Source organism: Tachypleus tridentatus, chromosome 1, assembly GCF_004210375.1.
Source record: "Tachypleus tridentatus isolate NWPU-2018 chromosome 1, ASM421037v1, whole genome shotgun sequence".
Classification (NCBI taxonomy): Eukaryota; Metazoa; Arthropoda; class Merostomata; order Xiphosura; family Limulidae; genus Tachypleus; species Tachypleus tridentatus.
Genome location: NC_134825.1, coordinates 28,902,909 through 28,926,795, shown reverse-complemented (window position 1 = coordinate 28,926,795; position 23,887 = coordinate 28,902,909). Strand labels below are relative to the sequence as shown.

Sequence of the window (23,887 nt, the reverse complement as noted above, 5' to 3'; positions counted from 1 at the left end):
TGAATACATTTTATTCACATTACATTAAAATCTTAGAAGAGTAAATAGTGACTGAAGTTTGAAAAAGTTTCTCTTTAACATAGTTCTAAAGATCGACATATCTATACACATAGTACACGTTCTCCATTTTGACTTGTTTGGTTTGGTTTGAATTTCGCGCAAAGCTACACGAGGGCTATTGCGCTAGGCGTCCGGAATTTTGGGTGATAAACTAGAGAAAACACAGGTATTTAACACCACATGCAAGCAACTTGTGGTCTGCTATAACCGAATAGCGACATTTATTTTTCGACAAGCCCCACCCCAGCGGTATAGCGGTACATTTGCGGAGTCACACCGCTAAACACCGGGTTTCGATACCCGTGGTGGGCAGAGCACAGATTGCCCTTTGTGTAACTTTGTGCGTAATTCCAAACAAACAAATGTACCGACGATCCAAAGCACTAAAATAACATGGAATTTATAGTCCGTCACATTAACAACTGAGTCGCGTTCATCCCTTCAGGAAAGAAATCCACCCTTATTTCGCCTTTCAATCATTTACTGATTTATCATTCTGGTTGTCGCTTCTGGTTTACTTATTACGTATTTCCTTATAATTATGGTGTAGTATTACATTTGGTGACGAAAGAATAAGTCATTAAAGTTGTTATAATGTTGGAAATCAGATAAACACAGAGTGAACCAGAGCTGTTGTAAAAGTGTTGTCCTCAACTGGTTTGTATAAATAACCTTGGAAACATTGTGAAAGAACTTTACCACATAGCAAATTTCTTCCCTCTAAACGACACTTAGAAAACATTAGGATACTGCTAACGAACTCGATATAAATTTTTAGAACATAAACTGGATTGCTTATCAATAGTCAAACGAAGACAAACTGACTGGGGTAAGAATGTATCTCAGAACGACTTCAGGTTAACCTGAAGATGACCTAAGAAGATCGAAACGTTGTTCTTTGTTTATCAATAAAAGTGTAAGTATCCATACCAGTCGTTCTGAGATACATTTTCATTTCAAGGGAGTTTCTCGTCATCAAGAATTGGGGTACGGTCCTTAATATGACTTTTCATTTTTACTTTTAAAAGTAGTAACATATCAATGAAACTGATTTGTCAGTTGTATTAAAAAAAATAAACGAGCAGCGGTAAGTCTTCGGATTTAGAACATTATAAGCAGCGGTTCGATTCTCTCTGTGGATACAGAAGTAGCTCAGTGTGGTTTTAATATAAATACATACACACGTAAGTAAATGGCGTTAAAATACACTTTAATTAATCTTCATGAATAATAAGATCTTGCCAGTTTATACATGTGTCATTAGAGCAGATTACTGTTTTATACTTGTAAATGATACAATATTTTTACAAGGTTAAAACAACAGACATATAATAATGTAATTTATGACCGCAATATTACATTTTTACAGGGTAAAAGTTGACTTATGGGAAAGAGTATCAAACATTACTCTTATGCGAAATTAACAAAATGATTTTGATTAGTGTTTTCTCTAATTGCAAATAAAAGCAATGGCTTAGCTGAGCTCAGTGCACCACAGGGAATCGAATCCCAGATTTTAGCGTTGTGAGTTCTTAAACTTGCTCCCGTTCTGTATAGAATGATCAATTTACCATGGCACACAAATACGGCTGCTAATAAAAGTTATGTTTTTCCTAAGTACTGCAAAAATCAATGTTTACAAGTATTAATTCTCTTACAATTAAAACAAAAATTGAGATTTAAAATGTGTTATTCTGTACGTTCTTTAATTTTTAAAGTAAAACAATATGTTTCATGTACTAGAAGGAAATATATCGATTAACTTGTACAGCGGAAACGCAGCTGAAAATGTACAAGATGAAATTATTTTTATAGAAAAGAGGCAAAATTACTTAAACTGTGGTTAAGATAAGTGTTTGGTGCTACCATGGAATCGCGTATAGAAAAAAATACAAAATGACTAAGATAAAAATGATTATATACGATTTTGTTCATTGTCGTTAACATTTATATTTGTTTCGAAATACCAAAAATATAAAAGAATTACATTTCGCAACAGAATATTTTGCTGTTTGACATATTTATGTAGTTAATTTTCTGTATAAATCACATCAAATATATTCTAACAAAACAAGATTTCTTTGAAGATTTCAATAGGATATTACTCGTTGGTAAGCACATTTACTACTATGTCTTGTTGCTATTAAAGTATTAAAATATTTATGAGTTCCTTTTTTTTTTGCATTATAATTGGAAATCAAAAACGAAAATTGCAACACTTAATATTTCCCTACTGATACCCTGGGTTGTGGATGTACCAATATTTATTATAATGCTTATGTTTAGTAAAAAAGATTTGAATTCTATGTAGAAAGAAGTAAAAACTTCATCAGTAGCTCCCAGCAGCACAGCGATATGTTTGCGGACTTAAAACGCTACAAATTGGATTTCTATACCCTGTGGTGGTAGATCACAGATAGTCCATTGTGTAACTTTACGCTTGACTACAAACAAACAAAACTTCATCACTAATGTTAGTCCCCCCCCGAAGCTTTTGGTTGGAATAAAAACAAAGAACAACACGCAAAGACAGTAAGTAGGTATATTACGAGCATATTTAGTGTGAGTGTAACAGAGACAGAAATACGTTTAACAATATTAAGTGCTTAGCACAAACACACAGTCACTAGCGTGCTGGTAAGTTTTTAACATAAACATGAAAATAACGTACACGTAATATTCTTATGAAAATAACTTACACGTAACATTCTTATGAAAATAGCTTACACGTAACATTCTTATGAAAATAACTTACACGTAACATTCTTATGCTATCATGCAAACAGTATAGAATGCAATAACCTTTACATAATCGCATATAGAACTATTAGAACAACCTCTTTACACTATCACATAGATTCCTAAATGCAATGATTTCAATATAACCTCATATAGAATTATTATAATAACCTTCTTATTCCATCACACATAGATTGTGAAATGTAGTAATATCCGTATATGATTATTATTATCCTTCCATAAAGTCCTCAGGCAGTAAAAACAACAATGCTGTTTCATCAGTAGAAACCAGCTTCTCTGATGATACAATGACAGTACTGCCAACAGTATAGGAACTTTAATTTATGCTGTATTATTAAGAAACAGCAATAAACTGGAGTTTCGAAGGAGGTAAATAGAATATATTATAAAATTATTTCAGGAAATCGTTTAAAAAAATAAAACTTGTTTCTTCTATTCGTCGACAAAGATCAGCAGTTTAAGCAGAAATGTCTTGCGTTTCAGATACTTAAAAAAGGTGAAGTACACATCAAGCATGTCATGGTAAAATACTTTCACATTTTTGCTCTAAGCCTTACAACAGTTTGCCTTAGAAATCAAAACGAGAAAGCGGAATTTTGTGAATACATCAGAACATAAGGAATGTAGCAATAGATTACAGAGAAGTTAAGGGTGAAATTAATGATAGAAGACCTGAAGCAGATGTAATGACTTCAGTTAAAGAGACTTAAAACCAATATATCGAGTCGAAATGAAAAGAAAATCTCTTAGTGCCATCCTGTCAGACACAGGATTGACGAACGCTGATTAGATTCGACCTTCCCAAGGGATATCGCTATTGATGATACCAAGGAGAGCACTGTGTCTCACATATTGTCACTTTCAGTTTCCTTATACATACTTAAGGGAACATGTGAGCATAAGATCCAAGTAAATGAAAAAAGATTATGTTGGATTAAAGACGAACAAAAATGGAGAGTTTAATGCAGAGTGTTTCTAGAAAGGAATTGGCTTAATGCTGATGGTAGACAAATGTATAGATAATAAGAACAGCCTGCTCCTTACATAAAAGACAAATAGCTATAAATCTGGCTTTTAATGTCACATATGGTGTGGATTTTTAATGAAGTAAAACACTTTCAATTTGTATAGTAAAATCATTGATTTAAATAAAAATGTGTTGATCACATATAAAAAACGAATTTATTTTGTGAAATAAATTAGTACTGTTTGTTTTAGTGCTAAGCTTCATAATAAACTATCTGTTCTGTTGAATGCAGAGAATGGAATCCCTGATTTTACTGTTGTGATTACCACGACCCAATGACGTATATTAGTTGTTATACAATTTAGGACTGTAACAAAACAACTAATGCAAACAAATCGTATATTTTAAAGTTATATTTTGAGTTATAATTCTATTGACTGATCTTAGTAAGTATCATTAATGACTTACTTGACAAGCAAAATATTACAGCAGATAAGACTTTAACAAGAATGATAAAAATTAAGAAGGTATATAAATATAAAAGCTCCAGAACAGAAATTGTTACACCTGGTGTATGTTTATAAAACAAACGTACTTTTCACACAGCCATGTCAAGAGATAACACATTTTATACTGTCAACAGCATTACCTTTAAAAAGTAAAATGTGTTTTAAGTAGCCATATTTTTATTTCTTAAATTTTGTTTGTGAGAAACGTCTTATAAAATAAATTAAGCCCTAAATTGAAAACTATCGTCTTTTTTTTCCTTGTAAGTCATATGTTCAGTTTTCTTGTTTCGGAGTTTTGTTCCAATGTAATCAGGACTTGTACCTGTAAAGGCCTATTTCTAAAATAACGAAAATACAATATTGCTACAAGGACACAAGTGAACGATGTTATAAAAAACAAACAAAACTCGCGACTCATATTAAAAATATCTTAAGTAATTTTACTGATTAGAATGACACGAAATAGCTAAAGTTGCACTGTTTTTAACTATCTGTGAGTGTTTTTATTACCAGTTTGTTATTTGTCATTATAATTTTGCTTGAGTTTTTACATCAAGAGATAATTTAAAAGGAAAGGAAATTTCCTTTAACCTGGAAATACATTGTTTTATATCAAGTTTCTAAGTCTACATGTTACCGAGTTTCTAAGTCTACATGTAATACAATATTTAAAAGGTGAAGCTCATAAAACTTATCAGCGTACTGAAACGAATACAGTGATTTATCATGTAATGCTTAATATACATTGATAATATTTTGGGCCTGGCATGGCCAGGTGGTTAGGGCGCTTGACTCGCACTTTCAGGTCGCAAGTTCTTATCTCCATCCAATCAAACATGCTCGCCCTTTTAGCCGTGGAGGCGTGATAACGTGACGGTCATTCCACTATTCGTTGGTAAAAGAGTAGCTCAAGAGTTGGCGGTGGGTGGTGATGACTAGCTGCCTTCCCTCTAGTCTTATGCTGCTAAATTAGGGACGGCTAACGCAGGCAGCCCTCGTGTAGCTTTGAGCGAAATTAAAAACAAACATTTTCTTTAACTGCAACCAAAAATAGTCATCTTATGTTTTAAACATATTCAGTGTCGTTTATTTTAGAGTGTATTAAAACTATTGCATGCTCACTGGTAATGTTATCCCTTTCTTCGTAATTCACTTATGCAGACACGCAAGCTGTGATGCATATTGTGAGAAAAAGCAGGAATAAATCTGCTTCGGTAGAATAAATATATATATATACACACGAACTATAGAGAAATTTCACACAATATTAGGAAAATCCGTATAACATTCGATTAAAAAGACAAGGTGCTTTAATACTTCAAATAGCACTCAATTATCTCTGAAGTAGAATTCTTGTACTCAAACAACACTCAGAGGGGGATTTTACGTGACTTGTTTACATTTATTTTATTAAATATTTATAATAATATTTACGGTGAGATATTTGAATATTCGGAACAATAAAAATTCCATTATAGATTAAATCAAGATCATATCATATAAAATTCTAAACACCAGTGTCTGTCCCGGTCAAAACAACTTAAATATATTTTCAACCCAATAGTCAGCGTTACAAATATTATTATTTACATTCTTAACTTACGTTATAGTAAAAAAAATAATATGTTTTTTTCACCCTCTAATTCTTTGCCTTCGCCCCACAATTAATAAAGCAAAGTTTGACGTTTGAATGTGCAGGAATATTTTTTTCGACACCGAATAATTGGCATGGCTCAATCTATAAGGCTTTGTAAGGAAACAGATTTGAAAATAAAAGCAAACATTAACGAAATTTCTAACCAAAAAGCACAACAAAAATGTTTTGGTGTAATGCTAGAAAGAAGATTGACATTCTTTATACGTATGTTGTCATTATTAGAAAATTAAGTTTCAGAAAACATGCTCATAAGATATTTATTTAGATTTCGTTTTCAGAAAAATAATTAATTCGCATAAGACTGACATTCAGCTAGTACGTATATATATATATAGGGTATTATTTACTAACTTGTATTTTACAGTCATTCTTAAGGACACAAAGGTACAAATGAATTTTATCATTCTAGCTCCTGAATTCCAGCTTCTTAAATTCTGATTTCAACTGGATGAAAAATATTTTTTTTTGCATTTTTACAATATAGATATAGTCTGTTTCACTACGAATGAGACTGGTGTTAATATATTACACCTAAACAGAACTATTTCACTGATTTAGAAAGGTAGAGTATGTATTTGTATACTGTCAAATAATACAATACTGACTAGATTAATTTAAGAAAATAATCTCTTATGATATACGGTCTTAAAATAAATAAATATAGAGTTAACCGATACTTGCCCTAATTTTAATGCGTTGAAACACAAAACAAATATGATGCAAAATGGAGATTTCAACTAGGTTCAGTTACATAGTATCAGTTACTCCAGTCCAGTCCGTGGCGATAAGTTAGACTTAAGATATTCCAAGTCTCAAAGAAAAATTAGACTACTGTGCTCACCAACTTCCAACTGGTGTACAAAATATCGCTTCGGTTCCGAGGTTTGCACAAAGGTAAAACTTTTTACCTAACCCAGGTGTTTTACAAAAACACTCTTACGTGGATTTCTTGAAAGCGGACACAATGTTTGGTAATGCTTTACATTAGGCCACGTAAATAGATAGCCTAGGCTTATTAATTATTCGTTCGTAAATTGGTTAAAGAAAGTGTATTTGAATTATAGCAGCAATTATCATCAAACAGAAAAAAATGTAAAATAATATCATAGCATATGTTATATTATTCATTATAGCAACTCTATAAATGTGGACCATAGGTCTGCAGGTTTACTAGTAATAGGTGTAATAGGGTTAACATACTATTCTACACTTTTCTTTACCTTCACCTAGAAGTTTTTTTTTATTAGTATACGATATACAGTGTGTGAAATATTAAAAAAACATCTTTATTAATTATGATATACTGGCTTAGTTGATTACTAAAACATTTCCGCAAAAATTAAATTATTTGAAAAACAACATTAAACTAATATAGCAATAACAACAAAAACATCTTTTAGCATATGTCATGTAAATAAATTATTATTAAGAAACAAGCCACATTAGCAATGTTTTCCTGGAAGTATTCTGTTGCTACGTGTAATTCAAGTACACGATGCCAGTAGTTATTTCTTAAGTAGGTCTTTAATTAACACATATGACTCGAGAAACTTGTGAACTAGTAATGAAAAAGGTTATATTTATATAAAATATAAATAATGCTTCTTACACGTCTACCTGTGTTACGTTTATATAAAATATAGAAAGTGCTTCTTACACGTCTACCTGTGTTACGTCTATAATAAAATATAAATAATGCTTTTTACACGTCTATCTGTGTTACGTTTATATAAAATATAGATAATGCTTCTTACACGTCTATCTGTGTTATGTTTATATAAAATATAGATAGTGCTTCTTACACGTCTACCTGTGTTCGCTTATATAAAATATAGATAATGCTTCTAACACGTCTATCTGTGTTATGTTTATATAAAATATAGATAGTGCTTCTTACACGTCTACCTGTGTTCGCTTATATAAAATATAGATAATGCTTCTTACACGTCTACCTGTGTTATGTTTATATAAAATATAGATAATGCTTCTAACACGTCTATCTGTGTTATGTTTATATAAAATATAGATAATGCTTCTAACACGTCTACCTGTGTTACGTCTATAATAAAATATAAATAATGCTTCTTACACGTCTACCTGTGTTACGTCTATAATAAAATATAAATAATGCTTCTTACACGTCTATCTGTGTTACGTTTATATAAAATATAAAGAATGCTTCTTACACGTCTATCTGTGTTACGTCTATAATAAAATATAAATAATGCTTCTTACACGTCTTTCTGTGTTACGTCTATAACAAAATATAAATAATGCTTCTTACACGTCTATCTGTGTTACGTTTATATAAAATATAAATAATGCTTCTTACACGTCTATCTGTGTTACGTCTATAATAAAATATAGATAATGCTTCTAACACGTCTACCTGTGTTACGTCTATAATAAAATATAAATAATGCTTCTTACACGTCTATCTGTGTTACGTCTATAATAAAATATAAATAATGCTTCTTACACGTCTATCGGTGTTACGTCTATAATAAAATATAGATAATGCTTCTTACACGTCTATCGGTGTTACGTCTATAATAAAATATAGATAATGCTTCTTACACGTCTATCGGTGTTACGTCTATAATAAAATATAGATAATGCTTCTAACACGTCTACCTGTGTTACGTTTATATAAAATATAAATAATGCTTCTAACACGTCTACCTGTGTTACGTTTATATAAAATATAAATAATGCTTCTAACACGTCTATCTGTGTTATGTTTATATAAAATATAAATAATGCTTCTTACACGTCTATCTCTGTTATGTCTAGAGCGACAGTAAGATAACTAATTGAATGCAAAACTTCACTGTCTTAAGTACAATAAAGAATAACACTGAACACTGTCTTTGTTTAGATTTGTTTGGATTTAAGCCCAAAGATACACCATGGGTTATCTGCGCTTTGTCCACCAGGGGTTATCAAAATCCGGTTTCTAGCGCTATAAGTTAGCAGAGATACTGTGATATTAGCTAAGGTAATGTATGAGCTGTTTATTGTCTTAGCTAGGGTAATGAATTAACACTATCCTAATGTTTTAGCTGAGATATGTAATGAATGTGTAAAGACGGTGTATAAAAGAAGTCCAGGGTTTACACTCTGTAATTAGAATCAATATCAGTAACACCGAGGACGGATTAACGATGTTAACCTACTCTGTTCAGGTTTGGTTTGTTTTGAATTTCGCGCAAAGCTACACGATGGCTATCTGCGCTAGTCATCCCTAATCTAGCAGTGTATTTTTGTTTTGTTTGTTTTTGAATTTCGCGCAAAGCTATACGAGAGCTATTTGCGCTAGCCGTTTCTAATTTTGTAGTGGAAGACTAGAGAAAGGCAGCTAGTCACCACAACCCACCGCCAACTCTTGAGACAACTCTTTCACCAACGAATAGTGGGATTGACCGTCATATTATAACGCCTCCACGGCTGAAAAGGCGAGCATGTTTGGTGTGACGGGGATTCGAACTCGCGATCCTTGGATTACCAATCGAGTGCTTTAACCACCTGGCCATGCCGAGCCTCTGTTTAGGATTATTCGTTCATAAGACGCCGTTTATTGATATGTCTTATTAAACAAATAAATTTTATATGTTTTAAAAACAGTAATTTTATTGCGAACAGATTCAGATTTATCATTCTTTTCGAGGTGTTCAAAAATTGAATGTCTTTTGATTCGATAGAAATTTTATTATACAATCAAACGTTGTAGGTAATGTCAATATAATCATTATAGCATTGTTTTTAAGATGCTAAAATATGATTTTGTGTTTGCTTGTTACAATAGACCTTTTATTTACAGAAAATATGTAAATCAAATTATTCATAGCATAAATAATATAGATTATTAAAATGTCTTGTGTCCGAGTTCCAAATCTCTTGTCTTTCTCCTGATCTACGTATTCTAATAATGTTTTATTTCTGTTGGCCTCACAACTTATTTAATTTATGTCTAAATATAGTAACGCTAGAGTTCTCTAACTTTGCTTGTTTCCCACACTAGGCTTCTTCGTTTGATATAAAATATCCCTGTGTTTGACAACTAATAACTCTTGCGGACAAATTTGATTAATGAAGTATTTCATAGCTACTCCTTGTTTAAGTAACACGTATTCCAAGAATTAACCTTTAATATACAACATGTATTAGTTTAGAGCAGACTCGTATTGATTTAAAAATATGTATATATTTTAACTACACAACGTGTCTGTTGTTACGCGGAAAACATCAATATGGACACATGTGTTACTCACATTATCTTCCAGTAAATACAACGTATAATTACTTCTAAGGATTGTGATAAGTGGGTGGTTTTTCACAGAAGTTTCTAAAATTCTACGTAATCTTCCATTCACATCCAATTCTTCTTAGCCAAATAAATATATATGCTTTTGCATGTATGCATTTTCAGGATCACACGCGATGTTACTTAAATTTAGCCTAATAACATTAAATAATACTATTCTGCTTCTATCAAATTTCTTCTATCAAAGAACTTTCTCCAGGGTATGCCCCCAGATCCCCGCCCCTTGTGATGGCAATGTGGCAATGGCGTGACCGCTCCAGAAATACTTTCCATGGCAATGTGTATAGTTGTAAATTATTATTCACCAATTTATTATTATATTACTATAATGTGTTTCAATACTTGAGTAAGTTATATTATTTTTTATACATCTAGTTTGTACTATTCATTCCAATTTATTAAAAGTATGATTATTTGTGTTAAGATATAACTTCAAGTGCCAGCGTGAGACGCACTTACTTGTAACAGAACAAAAGTTGAAGCATTAAAAACGTAGATTGAAGCCGTAACAAATCAGTTTAATGCATTTTAAAAACAAGTACAAAAATGTAATAGTTGTGTGTTGTGCATTCGCAAACGTTGGTTGAATAGAATATTTTTGAAAATGTTTTTTCGAACACGTTAAGTATCCTATAACCATATGCCCAATGGCTCAGCAATAAGTCTGGAAATTTATAACACTAAAAACAGAGTTTCGATATCCTTGGTGGGTACAACAAAGATAGTCCATTATGTAGCTTTTGCTTGAAAACAAAAGGGCCTTTGACTGTACTTTAAAACATTTTAATGTATTGTTTGAAATCACAATCTATATCACACTAAACTCAGCGTTGTCCTTCGAGTAACTGATAACCATATTTTAAGATTTAAATTACTAATAGTGGTTCACATAAACTATCATCTGACACTAAAAATACTTATGTAAAACACAAAATCACAGACAAACCACAAAGCACTGGGAATAACTTCAAAACACTTGCTTTCTCTCAAGTAACTAAAAATAAATCCTATACCTGAAAGGTTTTGTTTCGTCCTTTGTCTATTAAATTTCGCGCTAAGCAACTAAGCAACTCGTGGGTTATTAGCCCTATTTGTCTCTAATACTTCGTAAGAGTGAAGTGTGAAAATAAAGGAAGGTACTTAACCAACACGACCCACCGCCAACTCTTAGACTACATTTTGCCAACAATAGTGTGATTGAACATCATATTGAAATGCCTGCACGGTTAAAAGGGCGAACATGTCCGGTGATGAGTTTTGATCCCGCTACTTGCAGATTGTGAGTTGCGCTCCATAGTCACTGGGTTCATGCTGGAAGCTAAATTCTTAAGATGCTCGAGAGATACTGAGATTTCTCCAGTAGCTTAGACAAATATTTGGGTTCTCTGGTCAAGATAATTCATTACTGCTACTATAAAATTGTAATCTATATTTACTTATTAAAGAACTTTCTTATGTTTTTGTTTTTCAACCTAATATTGTAATCTTTCTTCTTAACTAGAATTGTGTTTTTTGTTCTATTTTTCTTACAAACGTTTACAACGTCATCAAAATGTCAGTAGTAAAACTGATGTTATGACATTTGTATTTACAATTATGTCCATACAATATAGGAGTTATTTTCTTCTAATGTCTAGTGACGTATGGTGTAACTAATCATTGGAACATCAGTTGTTTCTCGGGAAGTTTGATTGAGAGTAAAGACGAAACCAAGTTACTTCCGAGATATTGTACTGTCTAGGTTGATTGACGTAAAGAGCTAGATTCTGTTGCCATGGGAACTTATTAAATCAATGAGAAGCTTATGCGCATGTCCGACATGAAACACATTTTTTCTGATCCCAGATGTTACATGGAGCTGTATTCATAATCTGGGAGGGAAGAAACGAATACGTCAATGTAAGTTATTCAAAGAGCTTGAAGCCACGTGCAAGTTTGGTAACATATTCTATTTTTAGAGTGAAAAGCTCCGAAAATAGTAACAATCAATATTTTTGTTTCTCATTTAGCTTCAACATCAGTACAACAGAAGAGAAACATTAATCTTAAATTTACAGAGTAAACTAAGATCATGCATTGTTCCTAAACTATCGTCGCCTCGAGAGTTTGTTTATGATTTTCGCGCAAAGTTGCGCAAGGGCTGTGTTTGTCATTCCTAATTTTGAACTAAACGACTGGAGTAAAGACAACTAGTCAATGGCATCCATTGTGAGCTGTTGAGCTAGTTTTCTCTGACCAAACAGTTGTCTTTGACCATCACATTTAGAGCGCACGCAAAGACCAACACTGTAAAACAAGCTCTTGCGTCAACGAAAGAAAACGAACTACGAATCTTTGGGACCCCGCTGGTACAGCGGTAAGTCTACGGATTTACAACGCTAAAATCAGAGGGTTCGATTTCCCTCGATGGACTCAGCAGATAGCCCGATGTGGTTTTGCTGTAAGAAAACACACACATACACGAATCTTTTGATTCACTGTTTGGGCAATCTAACCACTTGTTCATGTCTGTCCTTGTTTCACGTAATTATCAATCAACGGAAATATGTTGAAATATATGTGTATGTATCGACGAAGGTAGCAGTCTGCAACAAACATAATGTAATTAAAATTTTATCACACATAATTTATTTGAAATCCACACTAAGGTATTAAAAGGTAGCATTGTCAAAACTATTATTATTTTATTGTAATCTCTGGACAACATCATGATGTTACAGTAAGATTCCGTCAGTTTTAACAGTATTGTCTGCATATTATGAATACGGATAGATCCAGAAGTCGACATCTGTCATAACGACATTTGACGAAGTGAGAAAACACTAAGATGATATATGCCGTATACTAGCCTTAAAAATATATTACTTATGTTCTTATCGAATAAGAAAAAAAAGAAAGAACTAGTTAAGCGGTTTACGTGAACGGTAACCAAAAAGTAATACATCAGTTTATTTTCAAAAAGATCTGATATTATGTGTCAGTAATCTTCAAATAGAAATGGTTTTCTGACCAAGCTTAAAAAAAAACATTTAAAATGTATCGCAATTAAAAACAAATAACTGAGGTTAATCTTTCAGTTGTTATTTCACTGAGACTTCAGGGGAAAGCATACTCTACAAAATACAGTACTTCCAAATAACTGTTACATCAGTCTCTAATTTTGGATATGCAAACAAAAAAAAACAGTTTGCTGACTTGAAAAAGCAAGAGCGTTTTGGTTATGTATAAACAAGAATGTGTGATATAAGTTTCCGATAATAAAACTAGTAACGACATGACGAAGTTTAACCTTTCAGTGCCGTAGACGAGATAACTCGTCCAAGCCGATCGGTAACACAGAGACATGGACGAGTTAATTCGTTCTCAATAATACCTAACTTCAACGCTAGATGTCAGCACCATACATGCATTTGACCTACTTACAAATTGTTTCACTGTCGATCCAAAATGTCGTCACGAAAAACGTTACAAAATGAAGAAGCATTAGAGTTATATTGTAGCAGCTGAAATACTTGGCAGTTAACAAGTTAAAATAATCATGTTTTGATCTTCAAACATTTACTTAAGAATGAGATACCTGTAACAGTTGTAATGGGAAAGCGTGGGAAAGCATAAGAAAGAGTGAACACGAGAACACTTTGGCTACTCTGATAGTAAGGAACACAGAGAATTAAGCATAAAGATCGATGAGTACATAAAGAATAATTTACGTGTTAATTTCAAAATAGTTTAAGGTGTAAAGGATGAAGAAAGACTTTCGAAACGTCGTCTTCTACACTCGTGTCTCCACAACAGGTAATTGCCGTCCATTCTACAAAAGTTCATCATGAATACTCTGCTTAAACAATCTATCAAACAATAGTCTAAGGCGTTTCGAATTATTAAACTGAATTTGTTCATCGTTTGACAATCCCTAGCGTATTATTCAATGGATATTTGTTGGTTTTTTTTTTTTGTTTAGCACATGTTTTTAACTCGAACATAAGGAATTAGTTATTTAAGTTAAAACTACTGAAATATTTTTAAAATTTTTATTCTTGCAACTTATATGTCAATCAAGGCTTGTTGCATTTACTTTTACAACTATATTACTTGTGTGTGTGTGTGTGTTTGTTTGTTTTCTTATAGCAAAGCTACATCGGGCTATCTGCTGAGTCTATCGAGGGGAATCGAGCCCCTAATTTTAGCGTTGTAAAACCATAGACTTACCGCTGTACCAGCGGAGGACTATGTTACTTCTTCACATTTCTCTTTCTAACAATATATCAACAGCACAAAGCTGTAAACACACATACCATTGTTACGAACTATTATTGCAGGGTATATTTGCCTTACACGTATTCTGCTAATATTCTCATGAGCTACAAGTTAACGTTTTCTTCCAATTAATAACCTGATGAAAGCCTACTACCTAATCTGTGAAATAAAACGTGTTAATAAGGAGAAGGTATACATGTATATTTATGGAATTTTTTTTAATGAGAACTTTTCGTATGCACAGCTATGTTTGATACAAAACTTAGTATTAATTAACAGTTTTGGTCTTGATAAATTAGAGTTAAAATTAAATAAGAGTTAAAATGAATAGTGAAATTTACCAAAGAACTATAATTTACACTACTAGTGGCTCAAAGGTACATCTGCGGACTTACAACGCTCAAAATCGGGTTTTGATAACCTTGGCATATCACAGACATTCCGTTGTGTAGCTGTGGGCTTAACCACAAACTCACACTTACGGCAAAGATATGCAACTGCCAATCTGCACTCTGTCGACTGTGGGTTATATACACCCTGATTTTAGCGTTGTAAGTTCGCGACCTTATCACTCATCTATCGTGTGTGTTTGTTTGTTTTTAATTTCTCGTAGAGCTACACGAGAGCTATCTGCGCTGGACGTCCCTAATTTAGTAGTGTAATACTAGAGGAAAGACAGCTAGTCATCACCATCCACGGCTAACTTTTGGGATATTCTTTAACAAACGAATAGTGGGATTGATAGTCACATTACAACGCCCCATTGTTGAAAGGGCGAGCATATTTGATGTGACAGGGATTCGAACTCGCGACTCTCAGATTACAAGTCAAGCGCCCTAACCACCTGGCCATGCCGGGCCCGTGTATGGATCGGGGAGAACTCAGACTTCACTTACAGAGGTGAAGAAGCGTAGGAAATATGTATAAGGAATTCAACATAATATTGGGGAATTAACCCCACCAAAACGTTTAAAATCATAGGCGAGGATGAAATGTAAAATTAAATATTAACAAGATGGATTATTCAGAAGTTATAATAACTTAATGTGATCAATGAACTACATGTAGATCGTGAAAAGCATTTTAGTTACCAAAGAGGCTTACGTTTAAATTTCACTTCAAGGTAAGTTATCAATTGCATGTATAATCAATAACATGGAAAAAGTTAATCAGAATACAGTACCACTTTCGTGTTACGATTTATTCGCACAACATTTTTTATATCCAGTTTGTTATTTTTTTCTTACATCAGGTTTATTGGATATCTAATTTGCTACAAACCACTTACAAGTTATGAAGAAACGTTTATATGTAAGAAAAAAAGAAACTATTAAAGCCTTGTGTTGGAAATTAGCGCTATTAGTTCATTAGTTTTATAAAACAACAAAAAACAAGTTATTTTCTGACTTCAACCAATAGAGCATTAGAGCAGAACCGCGTTACATTCGTATAGCGATGACCTTTTATTTAACTATCCCTGAAACGTATAAACATATGTTATTGACAGGCAGCTATGTAAAGAAACAAATAAATGTCGCTTCCTGAAATTAGTTTTTCAATATTATTAACGCTCAATTGACGTTTGAAACTGAGCTCTTTAAATGTGTCTTATGGAGGACGTAAGGACACATTTTTCTTTCTTTTCCTCAAGTTTTAATGACAGCTTACGAATTCGGACTGCAGTTGGAAAACGCTTAAACTGCCCAAACCTTTCACATTTACACGAATTATACAAGTAGTAACTGCAAATGAAAAAGTTAACTCACTCAGACATTACGGTTTTTCGTAAAAAGAAGAAAAAAACGTCTTAGAAGAACCAGACATAAAAGAAGACGTCCATAATTAACCACCCCAACATCTCCAGCAAGTAAAGCACAAATTGACCAACGGTGTCTTTAATATATTTTTCACCTTTTAAGTTTTCTTACTAAAATGGAGCAGAAATGATTACGTGTGTATTTAACATTAGCGCATTAAAACACAGGTATATTAAAAACAGATTAGATACAGATATATATAAACACACGCGATGTTTAAATTTTACACATTCAATCTGAAATGATCAGTTCAACACTTTTCGCCAGAACCAATATACTGGTTTCACAGGGACATTTTATGTGTATTCACTTTTCACAAATATCATGCTAAAAATACCGTTTTGGTAAAAAATATCACAAAGATTAACTTTTCTTATATTTCGTTGATGGTTTAGTTAAAATATTACTACTTGTGTTTTGAACTACTGACCAGCAGGGAAGGTGTGCATGATTAGCAGTATTCTACCGTCCAGCGTAGACGCTAACTGAAGGTTTGACTGTCACTATTATAATACATTTCACAGCCTAAAATACGGGGGAAATTTTGTGGTATCCGTGAAGACGAGAAAACCTACATGTAGAGAAAAAATATAAATGTAAAAACGGCTGGTATGGATAGAGAAAGCACTATGTAGAGGAGCGAACATCAGTAGAAATATAACCAACATTTGGCAAAATCTAGTAACAAAATATGATATTCTAGTTAATACCAAATTTATTCAAAAACTAAGGTCTACACTATGTAAAAACTACACTGACAAACACGACACCAACATTATTTATAAAATACAATGTAATAACTACCACGACTTCCATGTTGGAGAAACAAGTAAAAAATGGAAACTAGATTTAAAGAACATAAAAGTCACTTTCACACGTTTTCGAACACTACAAATCAAATAAACACAACATAACCATAGAAAACACCCAAATACTAAATAAAGAAACAAACATAAGCAAACAAAAAATTAAAGAAGCCTTACTTATACAACAACTCAAGCCTTAAATAAACCAATACAAAGGAACACCTTTATACCTATATCAATAAGTATTATCCAACACCTAAGCACGCCCTCTACATTCCTACACTCAATTACACAACCGCCTTCAAACATGTGATCAGGTATCAGTCAGTTACCTCTTTTTTTCTTTGTGAACCTGACGACAACCGAAGAAGGTCAAAACATTGTTCGATCTTCTACAAAGTGCTTTCTCTACCAATACCAGCCGTTTTTACATTTATATTTTGTAGTATCGTAAGTACTCGAACCATTAGTGTCGATGTCCACCTTCATATTAAGAAAAGTTGCTGTTTATACCGATTTCAAACAATCCGAAACAAAAAAAAGTATTCGAGATCTGGTTCGTGTAATAGAACATATAAAATGTTCAGCACTATAATATCATATTCTATTCACGCAATAAACGTTTTATCATCGCAATACTGACTCAAAAGAAATCCACTTTAATTCTCCTTTTACGTAAAATTCCTACTGGGCAAAGACAAAAAAAAATAGGAAGAAACGTTCTTTGTTAATTCAAAACTTTGAAATCAAAACATGGATATTTCCAGTACTAGCTAGAGTGTTTTGCTTACAGTAGTAAAAAACAACCTCACTGGTTATCGTCTTACGTATAGTTTTATTTTTGTTCTTCTTACTAACTGGCTTAATCCACCATTGTATTAATATATTTATGAATATATAATATTTATAATGCAAATAAATTACCTTTTTTCTACATGTAAAAATCCTATTTATTTTACATGTTAAAATAAGGCATATGATGATATTATAGGATAAACAAAACCAAAACATTATTAAAATAACAATACAGTACACAAGATAATTTATGTAGCGATTAAGAATTAAGTGAAATTACATAAAAGAATAATCATAATGATTAAAACAGAACGTAAAAATTAAACCGTTTTTGTGCTTTCAACTAAAGCAATTGTTAGAAAAACTGCCCACAAGAGTTTAAACCACTTCACTATCACAGATATGTCGACGATACATTTCTAAAAATTCTGATCAACTTTCTCGATTTTTTAGAATATTTGAATAACAGACACAAAATTAAGAGTATCATAAGCTCCAATTCTTGGACACTCTGTTAAATAACATCCTTCTCAGGGACAGCGGTTTGTTTTCCGATTTTCATCACTGGGGTTCAATTCCCACATTGTGGCTTTGCTATAAGAAAAAACATACACATAGAGATAAATAACAAAATGGACATTTTAGAAATGAAGGGTCCTGACTTGTGCTAATGAAGAACAAAGCCTCCGGATAATGGAGTGTTTGCTATTATACGAAGTGAGGCTAGAAACCAATGTTTTCAGTTCCGCTAGTACTATGATGTTAAGGTTATAACAATACGGTAATTATCATTTTACAGTGACAACTTCGTGTACCATGATAGCTGTTCATAATAGAGTTTGCCAAGGAACTTCACAAAAATTCTTTGCTTATTCAACATTTCTCGGATCGGCATGGTGAGATAGTTAGGGCAATGAACTTGTAATCCGAGGGTCGCGGGCTCGAATCCACGTCACACCAAATATGCTCGCCCTTTCAGTCGAGGGAGCGTTATAGTGTGTCGGTCCATCCCACTATTCATTAATAAAGGAGTATCCCAAAAAGTGGTGGTGGGTTGTCTTACGCTGCTAAATTAGGTACAGCTAACGCAGATAGCACTCGCGTAGCTTTGCGCGAAATTCAAAATACAAATAAGAACAAGGTTATTTAAACTAGCACCCCCTTGGAGGCTCAACGGTAACTCTGAGGACTTAAAACACTAATCAGATTTTGACGCTTATAGTGGGCAGGGCATTCTTAACAAAAAACAAACAAACAATATTTAAAATCAATTACTATAGGTAAAAGGATATAGAATTATCATTTTAAACCTTATGTGCACCCCAATGGCACAGCTGTATTTCTGTGGACTTATACCCCTAAAACCGGGTTTCGATACCCGTGGTAGGCAGAACACAGGTAGCCCTTTGTGCAGCTTTGTGTTTAATACAAAACAACAAACCTTAACAATTATACCTAATTTATAACACATTTTCTGATTTTAAAGTTATTCACGAAAGTACTAACTTTTTAACCCTGTGTCCATAAGAACCATTGTGATTAAATACTGACAAAACCAGGTAACAAAAATAAGTGTAACAGCATCCACACATACTGAGTACAATGTGTAAACGCTCACTGATTAGTTAGGTGGGATGGTTAATTGTTAAGAGGTTTTAGATAGAAAGTATTGAACATATATTGTTTAGTAATTAATTTTAACTTCTAAAATTTGCTTCAAGAAGACTTCTTTTATTAGTAAAACAAAATCTTACAGCATTAACTATCTCTCTTACGTTTTGCATTTGTTTTTATACAGAATGATACAGCGATATATAATATTTTAAAACTACTTTTCTTATTGTTACAAAGAACAATACATGTTTCAATTTTTTAAGTACTAGTCTTTTGTTTCATTTTTGTATCCACTTAAAGTGAGTTGAATAATTGAATAAAGAATGAATATTAAGTGATCACAGTATAAAAAGAAATGGAAAACCAGGTACAGCAACTGTACAAACTGTATCTTAAGTTTTCTGTAGGCAAGTTTTCTGTAGTTATTTAATGATTAATCTTGTACCTACTGTGAAACACTGAATCGTTTTTTAGATGAAATAGTCTAGTGACTAAATACACAAACCTAGCCATATTCCTGCCTCACCTTCTTAATAACAGTAGTTCTATATCTAAGTCAGAGGAAAATGTTGAGGATATTCATTTGAATTTCAAAAATGATAGCAAATTTTAAGTAACAAACAATAAGTATTTTACATTTAACACAGTGAGTGTGATTACGTACAACATGCAGTATGTGTATACATTTTATAGTTAAAATATTATATAAGAAACAAGCGAACAGCAATTTCCATCGATGATCAACCAAAACGTGATTCCAGAAAGAGCTATGAATAACTTGTAATTTAGTTGACTTCTCCCGTTTTGACCAAATCAACAGCATCATCAAGTTCCCTAAACACTTTTCTGCCACGGTGTTAAACAGTTAACACCTGAGAAGCTTCAACATCAAAAAGAGGCGTTTGCAAGGACTAGATGTAGCTAGCAGAGTTAAATCCAAGCGAAATTAGAAGCTCAGGTTTTGTGAACCCTCCTTTAGCATATGTACGAATGTCTTTATATTTGAGAAACTGGACAGGTTCTGTAGCTTATTAAGCATAGAATTTATGGTAAGAAACCACAAGTTCAAAGATGACATTACCTACACAGAAAGTGGTCAATGTTTGCCACACAGGGACTTTTTGTTGCATTTGGAGGCAATGAAAAACCTAAAGCACTTCAGAAAAAAAAAGTACCTTGAAAGTTGTAAAACGTAGTTTAAATGTATAACAACAAACACTAAAATCCGAAACCGTAACGGTCTGTTATAAAAGCTCCAACAGCATGGAACATATTGTTATCACAGGACAGAACGTTTTCAGTTACTGTAAATGGTAAATAAACGTGTCTAAAAATAGTTTGAATATCGCAAAACAGTCAATAAGCCCTTTAGACATAATTAGTTAAATTCTCAAAAGCATAGAACAGATGCTTCTATGCAGAGCATCAGAATATGGTCTAATCATCCCTTTTTAGGTAGAACAGATGGCAGTGTGTAAATATAACTGGAAAACAATATGTTGTATTGTTTGAAATAAATGGTTTTCCTTTCAAATCTATCATGTATTTTTATTTGTTTGTTTGCTTGCTTCTATATTTTTTATTTTGCGTAAACATACACGAGAGCTATCTGCGCTAGCCATCCCTAATTTAGGGATGTGTCGATTAAAAGAAGTCCTATCAATTCTTGACATCTTGTATTTTTGTTTCATCAAACGTGTCTACAGAAAAAGCACAAAACGGAGAAAGGAATTTCTTGTGCGAAATGTCGACCACCATTGTCAGTTATATAATCACAGGTATTTTCTATATTGATCTTCATATATAATAAACACATTTTTCAATTGATACTTGCACGTAGTCCTAATGGTGGTGTTCGTTATCGAGAAGTTAACAAGATCTGAAAGCAGTGTTACTTTGTGTTGCACATCGGCGACTGTGAATATACATGAGGTATAATTTTGGTTTCTATTTTGACAAATGACCATGTCTGTCCACTTCTAACAACACTATAATTATGTGATATTATTATTAATTTGATAGATAAGTCTTATGCAGATTAACCGTGCTGTAAATAATAAACTAGGTTCCAGTAGCCTTTAACGCTATATAAAATGAAAACAGATGACTCGAGCAAATAATATCAATGATTGTTCATTCACAAAACCCCCAGTGGCACAACGATATGTCTTCGGACTCCCGCCGCTAGAAACCAGATTTCGATGCTCGTGGTAAGTGGAACACAGATAACCAATTGTGCAGCTTTGCGATTAATGCCAAACAAAAAAAAAAAAAGATTATTATTGTAACTTATTTTGTCAATGTATCCCAAACTAATACTACTGATATTAATCTGTGGTCAAAAATAAGTTTGTTAAAACTGTCCCGCAAGCCTTTTCATTTAGGTCACATTCTCATTAAAGCTACATTTTACTTGCACTTTAACACGAAAAACTGTAATAGCAACAAAAAAAGTCTTTGAACATTAATAAGTATTTCAAACTACAACTACATTGACTGAAAGTTAAAAAGCTTTGTATTAATTTCTTCTGAAATGTGGACATCATGGGGACTAAGCAATTTATTAAAATGTATACCTAATATCGTGGATGAATCTTTTACAATAGTAACAACTAGGACTCAGCATGGGACAAGCCCACGATGCATTATAGAATGTGATATTCGATTGAAACTGTTCTTCAAGTTATATACTGTGTAACATATTCACTGCTGTTGATAGTGGATTACTGAGTACAGCGAATGAACGTTCGACATCTTGGGGCGGAAGAAAGTGGACCCAAGCAGTCACTAGAAGGATTGGTGGGTACAGATATTGCAATAGACGCTAACTTGTCTACTCTCGTAACTACAACAAGAGAAAGATTCTTCACGTAGTTGAAGAACGATTCTTTTGGAAGCACGAAAAGATCTTTCTGCACTCTCACTGCAGTAGTGGAATGGAATGCAGCATGATATGCTCGAGACGTAGTGAGGGACAGTAACTTCCGGACCTCGGGATACGAAACATTGTTTACAGTTTTTAAACGTTGTACCTCTTTTTCTTCCACCCATTCAGGACAAGATCAAAAGTGCAAGGAGTGTGAACCTCTACAATTAACACAGTGTGATTCCAATTCGCACTTGTAGGTATGGTGGTCTTTGCTATCACAACGAGTACACGTTGAAGATCCACGAGAAGAGGTCTTTAAACGTCCGAACCACTGGTGCTGGAAACATCAGAGAGGGTTGGGAATATATGGCCGTATCTTACGATTTAAATATCCTGCCTTGATAGTGGCAATGTAAACGTCAAAATAACTACATTTATAGGTGACATAAATTCGTTTATCCGAGTGGAGATACAACACGCTGCAGAAACTCCTTGGTTGAAGAAAACTGCAAGAATGTCCGACTAGGAAATATTCTTTAAATCCCTTTCAACCATAACTTTTCTGGAAGAATTAAAACTTGCGTGGGGAGTTACCTCAATGGATATATTGCCCATGACCTTTGACTTCAAGAGTAGTTTGATGTATTGTAGTGAAGATGTTATCCACAAGATGTCTACTGAACGCAGCTTCCTTACTGATTCGGAGGAGCCAGCAAGCCTTTATAATCCTTTTTGAATGGAAAAGGGAGACATTTGCTCTAAATACGCTTCATACAATGAGTGAAGAATGAGAAATCGAGGTGTTGAGTCCGACTTTGATGGTAACTGTATACGAGTCGTCCATACGTGGCCGTTTGCCAATAATTTGTTTCTTTTTTTCTGTTTTTCCCTTTTTATTTTTTGTTCATAATAAAATAAGAAAACTTCAGTACCCACTGTCATGAAAATCACGACTTAGGTGAAACGTATTGTAGGATAGGTCACAACGAGTTTTTGCGTCCTGTTTCTACGTGGAGATACTATGGGAGATGGAACCTTAAATCATTAGCTTTATAAACCCATAAAGTAATGGATAAATCGCGAATTTAAAAACACATCTAATAATTACGTGCTTTATATTAATATGGTATTAAAACGTGAACGTTATTTACTATGGAAAATTTTGTTATTTACTAATTAAGACAAAACAGTATTTTTATTTTGAAATTTAATGTAAGTACACATATTAACGAATCTACACCATAAAAATTACATCATCTCTCAATAAGACAGCGGTAACTTTACGGGCTTAGAACGTTAAACTGCGAGGCTCGATTCCAAGCGGTGGATAGAGTGTGGCTTTGTTCGACAAACAAACAGAGATTACACTTGAATAATATAATTATAGAGAAACTAATACATTATGCATTTCAAGACGCCAAATCATCACACAATGTATTTTGATAAGAGAAA

The 23,887-nt window shown here is 33.1% G+C and overlaps 1 protein-coding gene across 4 annotated transcripts in view; it reads right to left on the bottom strand.

Moving 5' to 3' along the window:
* The window catches only part of LOC143244972 (eye-specific diacylglycerol kinase-like), a 324,629-nt gene that overhangs the window by 138,026 nt on the left and 162,716 nt on the right, over positions 1-23,887 (bottom strand). The window lies entirely within an intron of this gene.